Genomic DNA, 24094 nt, shown 5'->3' on the forward strand with positions numbered 1-24094 from the left:
CATTTGTAAAGCCAGCGGCCAGGGCTGCCACTACAGCAGCCTGGCCCATGCAGGTTCGCATTGGATTTGGACAGTCGGTAAAGAAACAATGGAGCCAAGAACTGGTGGGCCATCTTCTTTAATCCTAGCTTGCACCCGGCGGGCAAGTAAAAACACACACTGGGCTCCAAAACCCACTCACATTCAGTGCTCACAAAGCTACTGACTTATCTGAGTTTCCTAGAATCAAAGGTTTCTAGCTCACCAGACTTTATTCACCTCTGTTCCCCATCTCCTTCCTTCTCCCTGCACAAACTCTGCACAACCTGGCTTCTCACTCAACACTCTGCCATCTTGGCAGCTTCTCCTGGCCTCCTCCACGTGGCCTCTTTCTGCTCTCCTCTCTTCTCTAATGATAATCTCAGGAACCAAGAGCGCAAGCTCCTATTCTGCCCCTATTTTATAGTGTAGAAATCCAAACCTTTAATCCAATATACACAATAGGAAAGTCTCTAATACAAAGTCACCTATCTGAGTCAAGATGGGATTGTGCCACCCCACATCAGAAAGGGTGGGAAAGGCTTAATCCCAAAACCAAGCCCCAGGCTACAAGGATTCTGCCTGCCCCCAACACACATTAATATCACCTGGGCGACAGCCTCCTCATGGGCAGCACCATCTTTAACAAAGTGAGCATAATATATTTCATCTGCCCAACACCATTCATTCTCTGTCCTTTTCCAATTATCATGTAACAAGTGTGTGTCAGGAAGGTCCTGCTGGGTCGGGAGCGGCTCCCATTTGACCCGCAGCCTCTGCCACGCCGGGCGCTGGGGAGACACGCGTTCTGCTTCACAGGCCTCCAGCCACTAACTCTTTGTTGCCATCTTTTTTCTTTCTGGGAATTACCAAGATTCCTGACTATAAAATGCCTTTATTTTCTCCAGGATTTGGGCTGTGTCTGATAGGAGCATAAGTTCTGGCTCTATGTCTCCCGGTGTGATCTACAAACTTCCTGGGCAACCTTGTCAAAAAAAATGAAGATTTCTATGGCTTGCCTCCAGACATTGTGATTAATACCCCAGCAAACTGATATTGATGAACTGATATTAACTAAATGTTACTGATATCTCTACTGCGCTAACATCTGGGGTAAGGAAAGGGCATTCTTTATTTCATCAGAGAACCCGCATCATTAGCTAAGCTCTGATTGGCACTCTTTATCCCAAACTAACTCCCAAGGCCAAAGTGAAGTGTGGGACACAGCCACTCAAGTTGCCGATTTGTCTGTGTGGCTCAAAACAAGAGGCTTCACATCTTTAACAGGACTGACAGAATTCAGCTGGGCTTTGTGTAAGCGTGGCATGGAGGGGAGAACATTTGGGCCCCTGCACACGGGAGGAGAAAGAAGTACATCAGGAGGAACTGTGGTGCAGGAAGTTACCGTGCTTCTCCATGGTCGTTGCAAACACAGCCAGATTCAGCCGGCAGGCCACACGGCTTAGAGGCCAGTGACATTATATTTTACATTCTGGAGCTACTCTTATCTACTGCAGCATTGTCAGCGGGATCACCAGGGTCTCCGAAGATGCTTGCAAAAAGTACAGATTCCCAGACCTGCCCTTAAAAATTGTAATTCAGTAGATCAAATGGAACTGTATATAAAAAAAATTAAAGTCTTCCTGACCTGTGGTGGCGCAATAGATAAAGCGTTGACCTAAAATACTGTGGTCACTGGTTCAAAACCCTGGGCTGGCCCTGTCAAGGCACATACTACAAATCAATGAACAACTAAAAGGAAGCAACTATGAATTGATACTTCTCACTCTGCCCCTTTCTCTGTAAAATCAATAAATAAAATCTTTTTTAAAAATGTTTTTAACTGAAAATAGAACTACCTTATGACCCAGCAATCCCTTTACTGGGTATATACCCCCAAAACTCAGAAACATTGATACGTAAAGACACATGCAGCCCCATGTTTATTGCAGCATTGTTCACAGTGGCCAGGACATGGAAACAACCAAAAAGCCCGTCAATAGATGACTGGATAAAGAAGATGTGGCACATATACACTATGGAATACTACTCAGCCATAAGAAATGATGACATCGGATCATTTACAGCAAAATGGTGGAATCTTGATAATATGATATGAAGCGAAATAAGTAAATCAGAAAAAACCAGGAACTGCATTATTCCATACGTAGGTGGGACATAAAAATGAAACTAAGAGACATTGATAAGAGTGTGGTGGTTACGGGGGGGAGGGGGAAAAGGGAGAGGGAAAGGGGGAGGGGGAGGGGCACAAAGAAAACTAGATAGAAGGTGACAGAGGACAATATGACTTTGGGTGATGGGTATGCAACATAATTGAATGACAAGATAACCTGGACTTGTTATCTTTGAATATATGTATCCTGATTTATTGATGTCACCCCATTAAAAAAATAAAATTATTAAAAAAATATGTTTTTAATAAATTCTCCAGGTGATTCTTTTTATTAAGCTAGCCAGGGACACAGTGTTCTAAAGGAAAAAAATCAAATCACTGTGCAGTAGAAAGAAAAAGAGCACACCAAGATCCAGGTAAGAATTTAGCACAGATACCCATTATGGGGTCCAGAAACCTCAGGAGGCCCCAGCTTCCTGGGTGTGGCCCTTCCTCTACTCATACACCAATTTTAGTCCCATTTAGTTCCATAATTTTGACAGTCTCCTTATGTTTAAATCAATGCTCTGGGGTCATTACTTAGGCTTCAAATTCTCCTTTTCTTGGCATTCACTCAGAGGTGGTGTTTGGGTAATGGGAAAGCAGCTCACAGGACCTCAGGCATGGGGAGAAGGGGACCCCTGACCTGGTGCTGCGCCTCGAGTGGGCCCTTGCTGTCACCTGCTGAAGGGGTTGAAACTGTTTGTTGTTGATGTCTGTGGCTAATGACACGCTGATTTTTCTTTCTTGATTTGTTCTGGCCCAGGGCCACTCTCCGCTGACCCTAATGCTCTTGGCGTTCTCTGAGATGGAAATTGCTGAGTCTCCCGGCATCTGTCACATGGTCCCTGGCCCAGACTGTACCCTATAGCTTCCAAGGAGCATCTGTCTTGCCCCCTACCCCTGCCCCATCATGCCAGTCCCAAAGTTCTCAAACCACTATCAGTGCTCCACTGACAGGGCTAGGAACAGCATCAAACCCTTTCTGTGCTTGGCCATGCCCTCCACGATCTTCAGTGTGCTGGGCCTCAGCAGGAAGGGGCCGGGAGTGAGCAGGAGCCCCACGGCCTCTGGAGCTCCTCTCATTCCATCCAGGGCACCTGCTGGCTCTGCGCTGAACTCTCAGAGTGGGAACATCAGGTTACGACTTCCCACTGTCCCCTCTCATAAGCCTCCCTGCACCCCTTCCACCCCACAGTATTTCCAGAAAGCGACAGAATGGGTTTCTCCTGACTTTTTCCTCTGTCTTCTTAGCTTTTTCTTATACAAAACTATAACTTTTTTCCTCCTGGTCAGTTTCTTAATTAAATGGGGCAGAATTAATTTAGGAAACCCTTTGTCTTTGACAATGCCAACTTCTCTGGCTGATTGTCTTGCAGCAAAATCTTATCTGGAATAACAAGGGCGTGGGGGGTGGTTGTCAACATTCCTGTAACTTCCCTAGCATCCCGGCCTCTGTCTCCCCACCCGCCCCTTCTCACCAGTCCTGCCTGTGCCCCCGCGGCCGGCGGCAGCAGCGGTGGCCTCATTGGCCTGAAAAAGGGAGAAGGCCATATAGTCAGAAAAATCTAGTAACAGTTTAAAAATATTATCTGATTATCCTGATATACTAAAAAAGAGAAGCTTTTCATTTCAGTTTGTCATCTCAAATAGGCAAAATTTAGTTCCTACAGTCATCCTTGATACAAGTTTCTGAAACACTTTGATATTCCTTTTATTTCCCCAACCAAATTGCTTCAAATGTGAGATTATAATAAGGTTGACCAAAGTTCTCTTCAGCAGGAGTGGAGTAGTGAAAGAACATTAAATCAGTTCACTTAGATCCAAACCCATGTCCTCTACCTCTGGGCTTCGGTTATGTCCTGTCTACTATCGGGTAATAATGAAACTTAATGGGAGTTGTGAGGATTAATTAAAATGCCAGTGTGGATGGTCTTTAAAGAATTAAATCATGTAGATACTTTTTAAGATCTTATAAAAAATTAAGTTCTAGTGTCTGCAAGATTGTAATGTATTGAATCCGTAGGTACAAGTAAAAAGAATTTCTGGGAGTCACCCTAACACCGTGGTTTCTGTGCCCTTTATCAGCTTCCAAACCATAGGCAGGCATCTCAGGATCCTCCTGTTTGTTTTTAGTTACTTGGAACACACTTGCAACGGAGGCTCCAGATGCTGGGCCCTTTAACCTCCTCTTCCAAATCATACTTACCTCTATGTACCACTTCTTGGCCTAAAATAGTTAATCTAATAGATTGTCTATTTTAGGAATCTTTTAATTATGGATGACAGAAACCTATTTGAAATGAGCTTTAGCTAAAGGATGAAAGTTACTGGCTCACGTACCCTGCTCCACCCCCAGTGCCTAATGGGTCTCTCCATGTCTCTGCTCTGCTTCCTCTGTGAGGTTCATTCCAGGTCAAACCCTGCCCTCATGGTTACCCCATGAGCTCCAGACTTAAACCCCCGAGGCTTGCAACACTGGGTCAGAGAGGGGTCCTCACTGATGGTAGCTACAAAGAAGGTGCAAATTCTTCAGACTTATGTTTCCTACCCAAATTTAACCAATTATTGTATCCAAGAAGAAAAGAATGGAGTGAACACTTTAGTTAACATGGAACAACAGCAAATGTGGACACTGACTGTGGGCGCTGAAGGAAAACCAAGGTGCTGTTACCGCAAGGGAAGGAGGAACTCAGGCAAGCAAGGAACAGATACCACTGCATATAAAAGAATCTGGGCCACTCTATTGGCTTTTCCAGAACATTCAGCTCCTGAACCTTGTGGAAGAGGATGGTTCTCCATAGGCAGTTTCTGCCCCATTGGAGACAGGAGGGAAAACCATCTGAGGTCCATAGGCCCCAGGTTCCTCAGATGCAGAGGTAGACAGACTTTGTGGGTAAGAGTGGAAGGTATTTGAACTCAACTGAGATGAAGAAGAAACAAAGTTTTCCTTTTCAGAAAATGATTATTGTTACTCATTATACCATCTTATTCATCTTTATGGTTAGCCACTAGTAGATGCTTGGAAAATGGCTGGAGCTCATTATGCATTTGTTGAGTGAATGAATAAATAAGTGAGTACATCTTTATTGTAAGTGCTTGAGATGTGTTGTAACACAGGAGGCTGTGTTTCATTTACTCTACATTTCATAGGATTCTGTGTTGATGTATTCTGTCCTCTGTTGACTGAACATCTTAATGGTCGTGTAATCACAATTCTTTCCATGTAATTTAATGTTCCAGAAAAATTAAAGCATTAAAATAGTTCATCACTGAGAGAGATGCAATTGAAGGCAAAAATGTCAAAGGTAACCACAATAAAACTCACATATTCAGAATAATATTATCATTTAAGTTTGCCAGTGGTGCTATGTTTTGTTATGAATATGATTCTTTTTCATTTTAAACATGCAGGATATTGATTTAACAGAGCTTACTGCAAAACATTAACATTAAGTTTATGTTTGCTACAAAGTACATTCTCTCTTAAATTGAATCTGTTTTCTTAGATTTCACAATCAGAAGTGGATTAAGGAAAAATCACTTTTAATTCTCAGATTAAATTGCCTAAGTATATTATGTGGCAAGTTGACTTTATTAGTTATATATTGCTACATAACAATTCACTCTAAAATTTAGTAATTTTAAAATAACATTAATTTATTTTGATCCTATATCTGAAATTTTTTCAGGCTTCAGCAAAGACAATGGGGTCAGAGGAGTGGCTTGACTGGGGGCTGGTGGATCCACTTCTAAGGCAGTTCATTCACATGGCTAGCAAGCTGGTATTACCTATTAGCCAGAAGGTTAGCCTAGATTATGCACTAGGGTCCTTGGTTCCTCTCATATGGGGTCCTTGTCCTGTCTTAATGTGCTGATAGGGCTTCCTTACAGCATGGTGGTTGGATCTCATGTGTGACCATTCCAAAAGACAGGAAGAGAAAGTCCAGTATTTTTAAGGCCTGGGTATGAAAACAAGCACAGTGTTTCTTCCACTGAATTCTACTAGTCAAGCAGTCAGAGAGCCCAAATTTATGAAAAGAAAATATATGCTTGTCTTTCCATAGGAAGAATGTAAAAGAATTTTATGGCCATGTTTATAAATGCCCCAGTGATCTCAGTCTTGACTCTTGTCCATATAAATGAAGTTTCACTGATACATTGAATTATGATACCCTCAATTTTGTAAGACTATCAGAACTAGTTCAACTTCTTAGAATATGAGACATCTCCCTTTGATTCAAGATGTCTGGCTCCAATTTTTCAATGAAAAGATTCCCAAGGTTCATAAATTCCCCTTGAGACCTGTGTTGACTAACCTCCATAGATTAAGGCAGTGGTTCTCAAAGTGTGCACCAGGGTGCCCTAGAAGATTTCCAGGTGTGCCCTATGGTATTCCTGTTGGAGACCAAAAAATCAACAGGGTTTTGGGAGTTTAGATTTTGGGGGGCAGAGTTGTGGGGAATTGGCTGTAAGCTGAGAGCCTGCCCAACCCACCCCCCCACCTCACTTGCCTGATTAGGTTGCAAAAGGCTGTTAAACTGTGGTGCTGGATTGTTTACACTACCCCCCATGCTCCCTGGAAAGACTGGAGGCAAGTTTCTTCTATCCTTTGTTTGGTGTAAAGTTAAGATGATATGTATGGTGGGGGTTTTCTCCACTCAACACAATTAAGAGTAAAAAGAGAGAAATTCTTCAATGTATTGATGAGAAAATGAAAGTCTGCCTTTCAAATATATGCCCAAACATTGAAGCAATTGCTAGGACACATCAGAATCATGTTTCTCATAAACACAAGAATGAAAAAAGTGAACACATTCACATCGAGACCTGCTGAATTGATTAAATCTTACTAAGAATGTATCTATATATATAAAAAGATAACTTTTTTGTTGTTTTTTAAATTTTTAACCCCTCTTTTTTAGGAATTCAAAAAGCATAACTCAAAAAATGTAACATAAAAATGTTTTTTAATGTCAGAATAAATCTAATTTTGTTGTATTTATTTTGTTTAATTACCATAAAAGCACACTTGGACTTTATATTTTTTCTTTAATATTTGACTTAATTATTATAACATATTTCTCAGAAATTTGTATATAGTGTTCCTACAATTATTTGTAGGATTTTAAATGCTCCCTGACTTCAAAAAGTTTGAGACCCTTGGATTAAGGTGACCTGACTATAGCACTGAGCTGGAATTTGCTCATGGCTATAATACCTTTCACTGTAGCCAAAGAAATGGGAATTGAGTCTGCTGAAAGACTTGTCAGCCAACTGATGCTTGCTCTTCTTATGTGAGAAATAGCCCCAAACTTGGAACTCTTCACTTCTTGCCAGAAAATTGTCTAAAATAATTCATATGTGAACTCTTTATGGTACGTCTTTGCTTGAGTTATTTGGGGGTGTGGTTGGTTAAGCACCAAATGAACACATAAACAGCTTTCTGAGAAAACAGTGGGGCTATTCAGTGTGTCTCTCCCAAAACATAACTCCTTTTGTACGACTGGATCTCCTCTTGGGAAAAGACTTCAGAGATCACACAATCTGTATTTCCCTGGCCAGGGAATTATGCCAAAATTGGGAGTACCACACATATATCAGAATGGGACTTAGGAGTTAGCGAGAATGAAGGTGGATTTCTTTGTAAACCAGAAAGGTTGAATGAACATGGGGACCCTTCTGGGGACCCAGTCTGATCTAGGATATAACAGAAAGAAATTAACCTTTTGTTGTACTCTTCTTGCTGTCTCTCTACTGCTCAGATTACTTCTCATGAATTGGCAGGAATCAGTTCTGGTCGCTGTTTGGTTAGTACATGGCATCCAGTCCCTGGAAATACTGTGGTCCTAGTGGGGGGCTGGAATGGGGATAAAGAACAGTGTGGACATTGTCACTGGCCTTTGTTTACTTCAAGATTTACATGATCCGGAAGGAGTAAAATCCTAGAGACTCGTTTTCCCAAATGGAAGCTTTCGTTCGTCAAAGATGTGTATGTTGTTCTGGCCCTCATTTAGGAAAGTTTTCTTTTTCTTTTTTTATTTAAAAAAATTTTTTTAAGATATTATTTATTCATTTTAGAGAGGGGGAAGAGAGAGAGAAAGAGAGAGAAGAGGAGGGGGAGAGGAGCAGGAAGCATCAACTCCCATAGGTGCCTTGACCAGGCAAGCCCAGGGTTTCAAAACACTGACCTCAACATTCCAGGTCGATGCTTAATCCACTGCACCACTACAGGTCAGGGGGAGTGATTTCTAGTGTAAACACAGGGAAACATTCTCAATATGTGTCAAATGCCATCCCCCAAATTTGGCCAAGATCAAATCATGTAAATTCTAATTTCCTGCTTACCTTTTTCTCATAATTCAACACTCCACAGAATGTTCTATTCTTTGAGCACAAATGTATGCTAACATTAGTAGAGAAAACCTGTTCGCTTCCTGTGTGATGATGAATGAATGTCAGACCCTCTGAAAAGGTGGAACAACTTTGTTATAATTCTTTTTCAAAAAACACCAACAGGCAAATTTTCAAGAAACTAGAAAGAAATCTACATTGAGACTACTGTTAGTTTTTAATTAAAATCCTGAAAAACCTACAATTCTGGATAATTAGTTCTTGGAGTCAAACCAAATTTATTCAAAAACAAGAAGCAAATACTCATCTTACCTTTGAAATATACTGTCCCCATGAATCTACTTCCAAAGAATTCTCATGTAAATGAATTTGTGTCCCCTTTCAAACTTATACATTCCTTGTGCTAATGCATTTCTATTTTAATCTATTATTTTTTTAAATATCACATTTCAAAATACAGCACATATAGAAGAGCTAGGCAGTTCTTTATGTTTTTCACAAGCTGGAAAAGTAATCTGCTTCCAACACCTGTTCTCTTGGTGATTGGGGTTTATTCTTCAGTTAATTTCTTTCTGTGTTCCATATGGACTCTGAAGGCCCAGAAGCTGCACCTTCAGTTTAGTTGGTCATTATTCTCAAACAGAAGGAGACATTCCTTTTGCCACTGCATTTTGTCTCATTTCAAATATCTGTCCTATGCTTCAAGGCTTTAGATTTATTGTTCAACTTTTTATGGAACACAGACGACTCTCAACTTTGTTTTCTAAGTCTTTTTTATTTTACTTAGAACAATGAATGTGAAAATTCTGTCTTCTTCACAGCTAGTGTCTCCATGTATTTCTCTCTTTTGTTTATCCTGATTATCTTACATTTATTTTTATTGGCTTTGTAAGCTCCTTCTCACTCTCTCTCAGTGAAGAGATATCGAGTTCATGAGTGCTGTGTAGACATGGGATTGAAGGTGCCAGTTTTACATTTGTTTATAAGTGACTGGGCAAGATTGGAGGATGGGGGATCAACTGGATTAACCCACAGGAACTATATGTCAGAAAATATAAATTATTTTCAAAAAACTTGCTTGTAATGTTCATATAGAGATAGGATGCTGGGGTAAAGGATCTGATAATAATGGCAGATGAGCAGGACTACATCTACATGGTTATAAAAATCTTGAAAAGGAAAAGAACAGTCATCAAAAAAAAAAGAAAAAAACAAACAAACTTGAGCTGGTGTTGAAGTCAAGGCTGAGGCGAGGTAATAGGACTCTGATCATGAAACCCTGAAGTAGAGCAAAGTAGGTACCATGACATGAAATGAGATTAACATTAGACACAAACTAAAGAGAGTATATTGGAGCCCCACACATAAGAGCATCTCTGGAACAGGGGATAGACAAAGATTAAAAGTAGGCAAAGCCAGACTCGAGTGTGCGCTCTGCATATTCAGCAACTGTTTGATTACCTATAATTTCGGCCTCCAGGTAGAGTTTGTCAACTGAAATAGCATGTCCTCCAAGACAAAGAAAAGTAAAAATGTAAAGGTATTGATGTTTGACAAGATGAGTTTTAAGCCCTGACCCTGCTCCTAACAGCTGGGTAGTTTCTGCAAGGAAAAAAGAAAGAGAGAGAGAGAGAAAATGTGGGGAGCTCAGTGTTTCAAAGGGTCATAGAAGATATTTGTCATTATCCTTCTTTAGTTTCTTCATTTTGTGCACTCTACATGCTCTGAGTCACTGTAGTACCTAGAGGCATTCCTATACTTCTCTCCTTTATTCTGTCTCTTGCTTGTTAGGAGTGGGGACATGGTAAAGATTCAATGACACAAAATTACAAAGCACTGTATGAGCAGAAAGGCACAACAGCTGAATGCGCATCATCTGATTTGGAGTAAGTGTTTTAAGATGCCCTTAGTTCTCATTCTCTGATAGTATTAAGATAAAGTAAACTCCAAATGTAACATCATTAGATTTGGGAATGAAATATTTTCATCAACAAACATTTATTAAGCCTGAAGTAGGCATTTAGACCTAAAAATCTGATAAATACCACAAGTATCCTAAAACCCAGGGAAAAAAATACTCAACATAATATTTTTATTAACTAGTCTAGTATAATAGACTTCTATAATTTTTCCTATATCTTTGGACTGTATACTCTTTGATCACCTCTTCAGGTGACAATGATTCTTCATGATCATTTTTCAGAGAGGCAGAAATATAAGTCAACCATAGTTCATTAAGTTTTGTTTTGATTGTTAATCATATTGACTGTTATTAAAGGTTGAATCATTTTCACTTACAATTTTATGTACTTAAAGAGTAGAATAAAGTTTGTTTCATCTCAGCACCTGTTTCACTTAACTGCCCTTAGAGTCCCAGTGCCCAGATGACAGGCTTTTTCCAGTATGATGCAGCCTCCGTCCTCCTGCCTGGTGAGTGTCACGGTGTGGAGTGAGTCAGCCCCGTGGGAAGCAGGAGTATTCCTGGAAACCATTCCTACACCAGGACAGCTAGTATCACTTCACGATACATGGAAATGTTTCTGAACCGCATAAAAGCATCCAATGAAATTCAAATTAATGTCTTACTCAACTCTTCCTGAACTGGAGTCCCCAAATTCCCATGGCCAATCCAAGCTACCCAATGTGAAGAGACATGTGCCAGATGGGCTGGGGGCAAACTGAGACAAGAGCACTTACTACAATGAAAATAGATTACATCTTTAAATTCCACAAAGATCTAAGACCTCATAAACATATGACATACGGGGCCCTTAAAGGAGTCTTTGCAAATAAAAGGCCCTGATGTTTAAAATTATTAACATCCATATAAGTCCCCCTCTGAAGAGGCAGATAGGTAACCTGAGTGGTCACCCACTCAAAGACACATGGTATTGAACTCGGAGCCAAGTCTTGAAAGATAAGAAAACGTTTTTTGGAAGGTCAGTGGGAATGGCCATGCCTAGAAGGGGTGCTAGTAAAAGGGACAAAAAAAGAATAGTAAGAATGAAAGGAGAAACAGGTGAGAGTGATGCCTTCGAAGAGTTTTAGAGGAAATTCAGCCAAAAATGATTAAAAGCTTTACTGGGTCCAAATAAACGAGAATATGAAGGAGGCTATTGGATTTGGCAACGAGGAAGGCACATGTTGACTTCTGCCCCACAGACTCAATGATGTGGTGGGAATCGAAGCCTGATTTCAATGGACTGAGGATTACAAATAGGTTTAATTAAGAAAATTGAAAGTTTGATTTTATTCCTTCAAGAGGTATGCCTGGGAAGGGAGGAAGAAGCAGAATATTATAGTTATGAGAAAGCTTGGAGATAAGGAAATCTTCATTAGTATTATTTTTAATTTAAGGAGAGTGTGGTCAAGCATGTTGAGAACGCCCTGCAAGGCAGTTGCTAAGTCAGAGGAGTTTCTCTGGTCTAAGCAGAGGGCATGCAGTCTCCATTGCTCAGAATTTCACCCACCTACTTCTCAGGATTCTAAAATTCTCTAGAATGGCCTACCAACACCAACGAACTGAGCAAGTGGGCAAACAAGCCCGTCCTCAGAAGGGTCTGTACGTGCTCATCTCAACATTCCAGGCAGGAGCCCACACCTCGGCCCTGCCCTGTGACCTCACATATCCAAGTACTACTGTTCACATTCTGTTCTCCTCAACTCTCCCTTCTTCCAGGCTCACCCCTTTGCCCAATCCTCCATCTCTGTCTGTGTTTCTCCATATCATTTCTTTTCTTTTTGTGACATGAAATATTTGCCGTTAGTGTTCTTCAAAGGTATTGCTTTCAAATGGCTACGCAGTATTCTGTAACGTGGCTTAACCATGACCTCTTCTAAGTTTCTCATCGGACATGCGGGCTGCTTCAAGATGATTGTTCAGTTCTCCAAATTTTTTGTATATAGCAATTGCTTATTTCCCAAGAAATTTCAAAACATTTCAATCAACAGAATCACTTGCACAAAGATGTGCGTGTTTTTATGCCTGCTGACACACATTGCCGCATTGCTTTCCCGGTAGCTCAGATGTTTGCTGATAATGAAGCACAGGGAGACAGTGAGATTTTACATTTGGTGGAACACATTTGAATAACACAGTAAAATGGAAAACCTGAAAAAATCATCAGACACATTCGGGTCAAAACTGGCTTTGATTGTTTTTGCCTACATTTTGAATTTACTAAGTAATAAAAAGCTGGTCTCCACATTTTTCACTTATTGTGCAAATTTAGTAAGATCAATTAAATTGCTTCAGACTTGGTTACCAGACTGTGGTTACTAACCTGACTGGTCAGCCTGGGGGTGGTAAACAATCCTGGTATCGCCAGGCACGTTGTGCTGGAACCTAGGAACATGAGGAACAATTATTTTATCCACCACATAAACAAAAAAAGCATGGTGGATGCAGGGGAAGCCAGCTCAGAACAATAAACCTAATTATAAGGAGAAAGGCTGGAAGAGCCGTCTCCTGCCCCGCCGAGTCCTGAGTCCTGACCTTCCCAGCTGCTCCCCAGGCCCCAGGTTCTAGGATATTGCTGAATAAACTGAGGACAAATAAGATGCTAAAAATAGAAGCAGACCTTTCCAGAGGCTTTCTTTCGGGAGATGTTGCCAAGTTTCTGGGAATGTGTAAGAAACACGGGCCACAGAAAGCCTAGGTGATCCATGAATATAAACACATCACTAGGGGAAATCCAGCTTTCTATATTTTTAACAAAAACCCCCTTTTAAAATGTGCTGGTTTTTAAAATGCGACCTTTTCCAAATTACACTTATATCATGGCATCAAGTAAAAGAGCTCTTTGATAAAAACCCTGCCTGTTTCTGACAGAGCAGAGATGAGAAAGATGTGGGTGGGAGCCATGCTTGGTCACAGCTTCTTAGCTACTGAACTTTGATCATTCAGCAGAGAAGGAGCAGGACCATGAAGTCGCCAGTTCGCAGCTTCAAATGGAAACTTGTTAATAAGTCATTAATGGGGTCACCCACTCCATTAGTGACCAGCAAATGACTGGAACTCTGGCTAAGAGGCACGGACATCAGGACTGTGTCAAGTAACAGCTGAGAGTGTCAACTAAAAATAATATTTGGGATTTAAATGGGTGACTCAGAACTGGTTTTCTATGCTGGCCTGTGAGTACTGTACATAGGAGAGCTGTTTAAAACAATTTATTTTCTGTGAAAGGAGGGTTTTATTGCAGCCATCTGGGCAGTGAGCTCAGATTTGGCTCTGTGGCAGTTGGATGCTCCCACACATCTACCTCTAAGGCCTTGGGGACACTTGGCACTGTTAGACTCTTAAACACTTATGTGCACTTCAATCTCCAGATCACCAAAGAACAAGAGGATGGAAATTATGTAAAAGTTTTAAACCATTTCCAGAAATTTCTCCCCGTGTATTCTTATCATTTTCCTTCAGAAGATGGGACTCACTAGTCAATGAAGAATGACACGAGCTAAACAGCCCAGGATACTCCATGGCAGAGACGGCGAGTTAAACACCCACATCCATCTCTCCAGAACGCGCCTGTATGCTTACTCCATTTCATGTGCTGGCCAAATCGAGCAGGTGATTTTTAATAAAGCCTAAAATAAAACATACATTGATTGCTCATTGGAATTGAATATTTTTTTATGGAATGTGTTAATTATGTATAGGCTAATCAGACTGGTCAGTGTGCCTTTTTTGACTTCAGTCAGTATCACTATAGGTCAGGCCAACGGAGGATGTTTATGGCTTTGCACTCAAGATTTTTGTCACTGTGAAATGTATATACTCTTCGAGTGTAGATAAGTGTCTTTTATGTGTAAGCAGCTCCTCAATGTAAAAACCTTCCAAACCCGAAAGAATTATTATTATTTTTTTTCATTTTTCTGAAGCTGGAAACAGGGAGAGACAGTCAGACAGACTCCCGCATGCGCCCGACCGGGATCCACCCAGCACGCCCACCAGGGGCGATGCTCTGCCCACCAGGGGGCGATGCTCTGCCCATCCTGGGCATCGTCATGTTGCGACCAGAGCCACTCTAGCGCCTGAGGCAGAGGCCACAGAGCCATCCCCAGCGCCCGGGCCATCTTTGCTCCAATGGAGCCTTGGCTGTGGGAGGGGAAGGGAGAGACAGAGAGGAAAGCGCGGCGGAGGGGTGGAGAAGCAAATGAGCGCTTCTCCTGTGTGCCCTGGCCGGGAATCGAACCCGGGTCCTCCGCACGCTAGGCCGACGCTCTACCGCTGAGCCAACTGGCCAGGGCCCGAAAGAATTTTTAATGAGTTTATTTGAGCCAAACTTTCTACAATCGCCAGGAAGCAAAGTCTCAATGGATTGAGAAAGTGCTCTGAAAAATGACGGTTTCAACACTTATTTCATACATTAGAATCAAAGGGGAAGCTCTAAGGGGGCTCCATTGACTGGTGATAGGTTAGAGAGGTGGAGAAAGCAAAGCAGGGGAATCTCTGGGGTTGGATAAAAAGTAAAAATGTGTATGCTGAAAGGGCAGGAATAAGATAGTTAACAATTAACAATTAAATGATAACAATAACAATGAGGAGGTTTGTTGGTTCTTGCTCTGGTGGATGCCTGCGCTGAGGGGGGCAGGAGAAGAAGATTACAAGGCATGTTATCGGGTATGTTATTGTAGGTAAAAAACCCCCACAGACAGGCTTGATGAAGGTAAGCATTGACCTTTGTCGGAGAAAAATGCCTCCTCTAGGATGTGACTACCCACCATGAACTGCTTTCAGTTAGAAAGTTTTTATTTCAGACCATCCTGTGTGGTTTCTTTATGTCTCTGAGTCTGCAAGGCCACCATGCAGGCCTCCCCTGAGCTTGTCAGGTTCAGCATGTGGCTCCTTTTCCTTTCACAGCCAATTACCAGTTCCCATCGTGCCGAGAAAATGCACTGTGTCCACACTCCCTGCCTGGCTCTCAGCGTCCTGGGCACCTCCTGTTCATGGAGCAGAGAGGGAGGCCTGGGCAAAATCTGCACGTCAGTATCTATGGGTATTGCAGACCAATAATACCGGGTCAGAACCCGGTTACCAATTCCAAGTGGGACAGCACAGAAAAGGGACATCGACCGTAAAAACTACAAAAGAAAGGAGGCTCAATGAAACGGATGTGTGATGAAGTTCAGAGTTTAGACCGTGAAGCTTCCCAAGATTTCCCTGAGCCAGGAACCCAGAGCAGTGTTACCGCAGCTTCCTGCGCCTCCCACGTTGGTGGGACCGCACGTCAGGAGTGGACACGAAGCAGACACAGCCAGTCAGACGCACTAGAGTTCAGAATCAGAGCCCCTAACAAAATCTTGCTAAGAGTCTCATACCTGTAGACTCCAGTCCTAATAAAGTGGACTCTTCGTGTGGGTGTGTGAAGAGAGCAGAGGGCCTAAATACTTTAAGATGTGGCAGTAACATCAATCGTCAATTCCACCATTGGTTCCCGTTAGACTGAGGTTAGCTGGGCGGCCAGGCAGCTGTGGCAAACCCTTGTGAGGTATGGCGGGCTTTGTGTGGTAGCCGGGAGCTCCACGGGAAGGGAGGCAGCCCCTCTGGCCTTATTTCCATCAAACCCTCCTCCCTTCTCTCTTTTAACTCTCACCCTTTTCCTTTCTCCATTAGACCTCAGTCCTGTCATCAGACTCCTCCAGCTCCTCAATCCCAAGGCTAAGACCTGTAGAAACCTTAAGTGTGTCCGCTAAGTGGTAGGTCTATGCAAGCCAGCCCATCACTTGTCTGATAGGGCTCAGGGCCACACCCGCCGTGTCGCCCTCATCCGCCCCGGCTGCTGACACCATCTTGTTGCAACACTGATTCTGAGTCTTTGTCAACCGAGTCAGATTTTGTGCCACATGGAGGTAGCACAGCCCTTCCCTAGAGAGTGCCCCTCCTGCCCCAAAGAAGAAGAATAGACAGCCATACAGACAGGAATGGAGAATGTATTATGCGCTCCCAGAAGGGTGGCACCCTAACAGAGAGAAATGACATTTACTTGTCAAGAGGGATTAGCTGTATTTCAACTGTGTCCTTATCTATCTCAGAGCAGGTTGTGTAAAGGCTTCTCAGGAGAGAGGCAGAAGGGAGGAGAGAGGTTGGGAGAGACAGGCCAGACAGAGGGTAACCCCTTATTTTTTTATTGCAAAAGAAGTGCTATATAATGATGCCTGGAAAGAAGCAAATAATTCAGCTTGTACCCTATGGTTCAAAGTGGGGATGGGGATAGATGGGATGTTTCCATTTAAAAACTGAACAGTGTCAGTGGAAACGGGAGGGGAGGGATACAGGCTGGTGAGCTGTGCAGGCTTTCAACAGGTTGGAGGATGGATGCGTTACGCCTGGGATTTCACCCATTCTTTGAATTCTTTCCTGGCAGGATCTGTGATAAAGCGCTGAATTATAGCGCCAGGCAGGCACTATAATGTGGCCTCGGTAATAATAAACAAATGCCAGGAAAGACCCAGAAAAGATCTGAATGTTCTGGAACCAAAAGAAGAGCTTGTAACTTGTACTCCGTTATTCTTTAAGCTTTTTGTTTGTTTGTTTTTTACAAAACTACAGGGACCCTATCAAGTTGACACCTTGGAGTTGCCTTTTATTATAAACTTTTAATGATCCTAGAATAAAGAAAAATTAATTCTTGACTTACTAGACTCTTCATGAATTATTATTGGTAATCAAAATTTTAGTAGGCTTGTACCATCATATCAGAGAGGTCTGAAAGTGACTTGGTGACTGACCTCTAGTCAAAATACTGGTTCTCTGGGATACACGATCCCACATGAAGCTTCTTCTTCTCCCCCTCCTCCTCTTCCTCCTCCTCCTCCCCCTCTTCCTCCTCCTCCTCCTCCTTCTCCCACTACTACTTCTTCTTCTTTTTCTTTTTCTTCTTCTTCTTCTTCTTCTTCTTCTTCTTCTTCTTCTTCTTCTTCTTCTTCTTCTTCTTCTTCTTCTTCTTCTTCTTCTTGAGATAAATTTAAGAGTAGTTAGACACTGCTAAGATAAGGATGATGGTGGTAATTGAGATTTTTAAATAGAATGGCCAAGAAAAATGAGTTTTCATTCATGTAAATAGGAAATACTGGCTGGAGAAAAGGCGATTTATGACCTATTGAGAGTAAGATACTGGTAAGACACCAAGTTAGAAATAGCAGCTTGGCAGTAGGTAGAACCTGGAGAAGTTTTGGGACTCAGTCATAGAGTAGAAGTTTGGATGCAGATGTGATAGAAAAGGGAGGGCTAGCAGGGCAGAAGAGAGCGAGAAAGAGTGTCAGAGACCCCAGCTCTGTGGAGTTGGCAGGGGACAAGGCCCTGGAGGAGGAGGAGAGGAGAAAGCGGAAGAGAAGACAGCAGTGCATTTCTGTAGGCCGAGGGGGAGATCGGTCAACAGGGCTTCCAGGTTCAGGATGGCCCGAGGTCCCTGAGCTCTCTGACTCCATCTCCTGGGACCCTCCCCTCAAACTCTCTGCCCTCCACTGCTCCCGCCTCTGTGCCGCTTCTTGAGCACACAGATATGCCCCGCCTTGGGGCCTCAGTGCTGGCACCCTCTCTGCTTAGAACAGCACACTCCCTCAGATGTCCATCGGCTTCTTCTCTCACCTCCTGCAAGTCTCTGCTTCTCCGGCCCCTTCTCAGGGATGTCCACCAGACCACACTTTGAACACTGATACCTCTCACTGCCTGCACCTGCCTAACTCCCTTTTCCCGCTCCACTGTCTCTTTTTCTTCTGCAACCATTTAATAGAACAGATAACTTACTGAGTAATTCGTCTACATCACAATAATTTGTTATTTATGTTGTTTGATATCTCCCCCCATGAAATATAACCTTCACAAGGCACGAATCTCTGTTTTATTAACCTATCCTAAGTGCCTGAAACTTCAGAGCTTGGTATATAGAGAAATACTCAGTGACTTTGTTGGAGGAAAGCATGGATGGTGTTGGACAGTGCTGAGAGGGAGGAGAGTACAGGACAAGGTGAATGGGCACGGTCATTGCCCTGGCGTCAGGGGCAGTCCTTGGCAGCCCTAGCTGAACAGTTGCAGGAGGGTATCTGGAGCCTGAGTCTGGCAGGTTAGAGGAAGGGGAAGCAGCAAAGATCACAGCATTACCTTGTAAAGCAAATGAATGTTTGGGCATAATATTGAAACTCCGGAACTGTAAGTAAGGGCATCAGTTCTTTATGATGCTGATATCGAAAGACAAGCCTAAGGACACAGTTGGTCGGCGATCACAGTGAGCTGGCCTGTGTGCAGTCGCAGTCCGGAGGGTGGCATATGGGCTTGTGTATCCAGATCTATGCAGTAATGAGCTGTTCCGTAAGGGAGGTACACAGAGTGTCCAAGTTCCATCTATTTTAAGACAGTCCAATTTTTGTGAAATTCAAACCTACAAATTTCATGAGTTAAGGGTGAGGGATTTCAGACAGAGATAAGGGTAGACGGGGAAAGTGGGAAACAGAGAATGCAATTAGACCTCAACAAAAAGCACAGGAAGGGGACAGCAGGGAGAAGACACTCCCTGCTGAGACGAGGCGACAGTCTGGGCCTGCCCCGGAGAAAATGACCCAGTCCAGGCCCACGGGGGAGGAAGGGCACAAGGAGGAGGCTGTTCTCGGAAGTAGGAAAGCCAGAGGAGAACAACAAGCTCAATTATAGAAAACTCTGCAGGAAGAGGATCTGCTGGGGGAGGGAGTATCTGGAATCCGAGACAGTGATGAAGCCAGAAACGGAGGGGTGGGAGAGGGTGGGGAAAGAGAAAACCCCGAGGGCAACCAGAGGAGGACGAAATCCATTTCAAGAACGTGTCCAAGAAGAGGAGAATGTGCAAGGTCGCAGAAAGAGCTAGCGGCGTCACTTTAGGAACAAAGCAGAACAAGAAAGACATAAAGGAGAGGGAATGGAAAATCTGAGTGTACCTTCAGTATGAGAAACTGGGAAGCATTCAAGTGTGCGTGGAATGTGTTTGATGATGGGTCATTAATTCATTCTGGTTACATTTGCATATGTAACATATAAACCCCTTGTGAGAGTCAAATGCAGAGGAGTGGGGCCCAGGTCAGAAAAGGTTGTCTGAGTTAGAGCTGCATGATGTTTACCTGAGAACTCAGGAATGTATGACTCTTGAGAACCTGGAAAGGGGGCTCACTGGGAGTCTGTTACCTGAAGGATGTTGATGCCACTTTGGAGAAATTCTCAGCACTGATCCTGTGGAGGGTATAAGGCTCCAGCCGTGGGCCGGGTCCATCTACTGTTTGTCTTGGAGAAAAAAATATCTCCTTTGGTCAACATCAGCTGTAGGTGGAGTGTCCAGCAATTGTGGGGGTAACCTTCCTGTGTCTTAGGCCTTGGCAGGGGGCTCTTCTTCACAACAATCACATTAGAACAACAATCGTTAGCATTTATGAGGGGTTGCCTGTCAGTACTGTGCTAAGCTCTTTAATATACACTGGCAATCTTCATTTTTTGTGGATTCCATATTCACCTACTTGCTAAGATTTATTTGTGATTCCAAAATCAATATTCACAAAGCTTTTGTGATCTTCATGGACAAATGCAGATTGGAGACATATTTGAATTCTCTGACACACGTGTGTGTTCCCAGCTGAGGTCAAACAGGGTAACATTGTCTTCCCATTTTGGCTCTCAGACTGTAAACAAGTATCCTTCTTGTGGCCTATGTAGTGCCATGTTTTTCACATTTCTGTGCTTTTTCTTGGTGATCCCACTGTTTGAAACGGCTCCCAAGTGTAACGCTAAAGTACTGTCTAGCATTTCTAAGCACAAGGAGGCTGTGAGGCCTCAGGGGAAAAATGTAATGTTCAGTAAGCTTTGTTCCAGCAGGAGTTTTAGTGCTGTTGATCATGAGCTTAATATTAACGAGTCAATACTATATATAAACTAGTGTGTCTTTGAACAGAAACACATAAAGAACAAGGTTATATAGTGATCTGTTGGCAAAAATGGGACCAAGGCTCTCCGCATTTCCCCCAGGAGTGCTGTGCGGTGTTTGCTAATTCAGTGTTTGTGGCGATTTTATAGAACAGACCTGCCTACCATGAATAATGAGGATCTGTGCTTCCTTATTTCATGTAATAGTCACAGTTCCAGAAAGTAATTCTATAAATGCCATATTCTACAAAAAATTAGGCCTAGAGAAATTTTAGGTTTAACGTGGTGTTTGGAGCTTTAATCCTGGTGAGGCGGTAGAACCCAGCTCTGATGTAGCTCTCCAGCACGTGACGGTTATGCCACTCTGGCCCGAGGGGCAGAAACGATGGATCCCATAATATGTAGAGAGGCTTTTACTCATGAACTACCATGAGTTGACTCCAGGAGACTCTTAAAAAAAATTTTTTTTCTTTTTTTGGGTATTTTTCCAAAGCTGGAAAGGGGAGGCGGTCAGACAGACTCCCGCATGCGCCCGACCAGGATCCATCCAGCATGCCCACCAGGAGGCGATGCTCTGCCCATTTGGGGTGTTGCTCTGCTGCAACCAGAGCCACTCTAGCGCCTGAGGCAGAGGCCACGGGGCCAACTTTGCTCCAATGGAGCCCCAGCTGTGGGAGGGGAAGAAAGAGACAGAGAGGAAGGAGAGGGGGAGGAGTGGAGAAGCAGATGGGTGCCTCTCCTGTGTGCCCTGGCTGGGAATCAAACCTGGGACTCCTGAATGCCAGGCCAATGCTCTACCACTGAGCCAACTGGGCAGGGCCAAAATTTTTTTTAATAAGGATGTAAAGCAGCACTGAAATTTCTGAAATCACAGGTAGAGGAAGAACCAGGAAAACACTTTGTTATTGTTGCTATGACCTCGGTTTATATTCCTGAGTGGAATGGAATGGCTGGGAAAACTGGGATTACGTGAGGTTGTGACGGTGCTTTGAAGAGAATAAAGCACTGTACAAATACATGGTGCACTAGACAGTGGTCCCCAACCCCCGGGCCGCGGACCAGTACCGGTCCGTGGGCCATTTGGTACCGGTCTACAGAGAGAATAAGTAACTTACGTTATTTCCGTTTTATTTATATTTAAGTCTGAACGATGTTTTATTTTTAAAAAATGACCAGATTTCCTCTGTTACATTCGTCTAAGATTCACTCTTGACGCTTGTCTCGGTCATGTGATACATTTATCCAACCTAAAGGTGGTCCGTGAAAATATTTTCTGACATTAAACCGGTCCATGGCCCAAAAAAGGTTGGGGACCACTGCACTAGGCCTACCTTGAGCTGAGGCAGGAAATTCTAGTTCTAGTCCTGATTCTGCCAGGAACTTGCTGTGTGCCGTTGAGCAAGACCTTTCTAGAGCCTAATACCTTTGCTACTCCACCTGTAAAATGAAAGTGTGGGCAGATAATTCCCTCTGCTCTATGTTTTTAGGATCTGAAATGTGTATAGCTCTATCTAGCTTCCTTTTTTTTTCTTAAGTGAGAAGCGAAGAGGCAGAGAGACAGACTCCTAAATATGCTCCAACCAAGATTCACCTGGCAAGCCCCCTATGGGGCTGATGCTCTGCCCATTTGGGGCCTTTGCTCCATTGCTCAGCAACTAAGTTATTCCAGTGTCTGAGGTGAGGCCATGGAGCCATCCTCAGTGCCCGGGGCCAAATTGCTTCAATCAAGCCTTGGTTGCTGTGGGTCAAATAAGTTTGCAAACATAATGTATATGTTTGCTTGCTTATAGTTTGCATCGGGTGTGGGGAACAGGCTGTAAGCAGGCAGGGTCCTTATAGCCTAAGGCAGGCGTGGCCAACAGTTTTTGCCCCTGGGCCAGATTAGAAAGAAAACTTTTTTCATGGGCTGCACAAAATATTAAAATTAAAAAATGTTAAATACAAAAACAATTTGTTTAAGTAAACAAAATTTTATTATGTAATTTGTTTATAAATAAATTTGAGTGAAAAAATTTTAATATACAATATTATTTTAATAAAAATATAATTACATACCATATAAATATCCAAACTGTATCGCAATCAATCGAAACAATATTTAATTAATAGAATGAGCTTGAAGGGGTTATATAGCAAATAAAACAATTATTTCATTATACAAACAGCCTAGACACATTTTTAATTATCAACTGCAGCTACAATGCCACTTGATTCAGCACACTTGACTACAAAAATAACGAATTGTTTGACCTTGGGTGCGCACTGGCAAACTCGCCTAAAAGAATGTGGGTTTCACATCGCTGCTAAACGTCAAACAGTTCATAATTGAGTACAGACGAGTACAAAAGTTGTAAATCTTTATAATGGAATTTTTTTAAAAAATAAAGAAGTATCACGAATCCATTCGACCAATTATTGGAAGTTAACCCTAGATTAGTCACACGTGGAATTCTTTTCCACATATCACTATCTTCTTAAATATCTCAATTTCCAATAATCAAAGATGCTTCCGCTTCTGAGTAGCTGAGATTTTAAAGTAGCAGAGAATATTAAAAATTTAATCGCAGGTCACATAAACTTATTACATGGGCCGGATCCTGCCCGCGGTCCATATTTTGGCCATGCCTGGCCTAAGGCTTATTTCTAATATTAAGCCTTTTTCACTCTTTTAATATTAAGATCTTCTCAAAACTAAGCTTTTCCCCACACCCTTGACTGTTGCATGATGGGGGGTGGTGCACTGTTATGAGGAATCCCATTTATGCCTCAGATAAGTGGCTTTGTATCAGAGACTTCCTTATTTGTATACTGGCTTAAAGGCTTTAATTTTTACACTATAAAATAAGGGAGACCAAGGGTTCTCTCTCTCAGTTCCTGAAATTAGCATTGCAGAGGAAAGGCAGCCAAGATGGCGGGGTGCTGAAGGAGAAGCCAGTTTGTGCAGACAGAAGGAGATGGGGAACAGAGGTGAATAAGGCTGGTGAGGTAGAAACCTTTGATTCTAGAAATACTCAGATAAGTCAGTGGCTTTAGGAGCCCTGAATAGAAAGGGAACTGATTTCCCACTGTGCATATTTCTCACCTGCCAGGTGCAAGCTAAGATTAAAAGTAATGGCCCACCAGTTCTTGGCTCCGTTGTTTCATTATTGTCTGTCCAAATGAAATGCGACCCTGCATGGGCCAGGCGACTGTGATGGTGGCCGCAGCTACTGGCTTTACAGCTGTGGAAGGGCTGTAAAGAGAGATAGAGAGAGAAAAGGAAGATGAGGAGGGGTGGAGAAACAGATGGTCACTTCTCCTGTGTGTCCTGACCGAGAATTGAACCCAGGACATCCACATGCTGGGCAGACGCTCTACCGCTGAGCCAACTGGTCAGAGCCTCTATATAGTTTCTGACAGTGTGACTGTAAGTCCTATTTTGCCTGGAATAGGCTTAGTTTATACTTTTTGTCTTTTCATAATTATTAATAGCATCATTCACTCTCAAAAGTGTGCCACTTTGGACAATGAATTATATGGTTGCCTTGTGCTTAACTAGTATTGTTTTTTGTGTTTTCTTGGCTGGGTTCTTACCCTTGTCTTAGTAGTAAGACCAGTTGGGGTTATCTTCTTCCAGACACAGTAGGTTCTTAGTATTTGGGTATTGAGCTATTTGTCTCCTACCAGCT

The sequence above is a fragment of the Saccopteryx leptura genome, chromosome 4, assembly GCF_036850995.1.
Source record: "Saccopteryx leptura isolate mSacLep1 chromosome 4, mSacLep1_pri_phased_curated, whole genome shotgun sequence".
Lineage (NCBI taxonomy): Eukaryota > Metazoa > Chordata > Mammalia > Chiroptera > Emballonuridae > Saccopteryx > Saccopteryx leptura.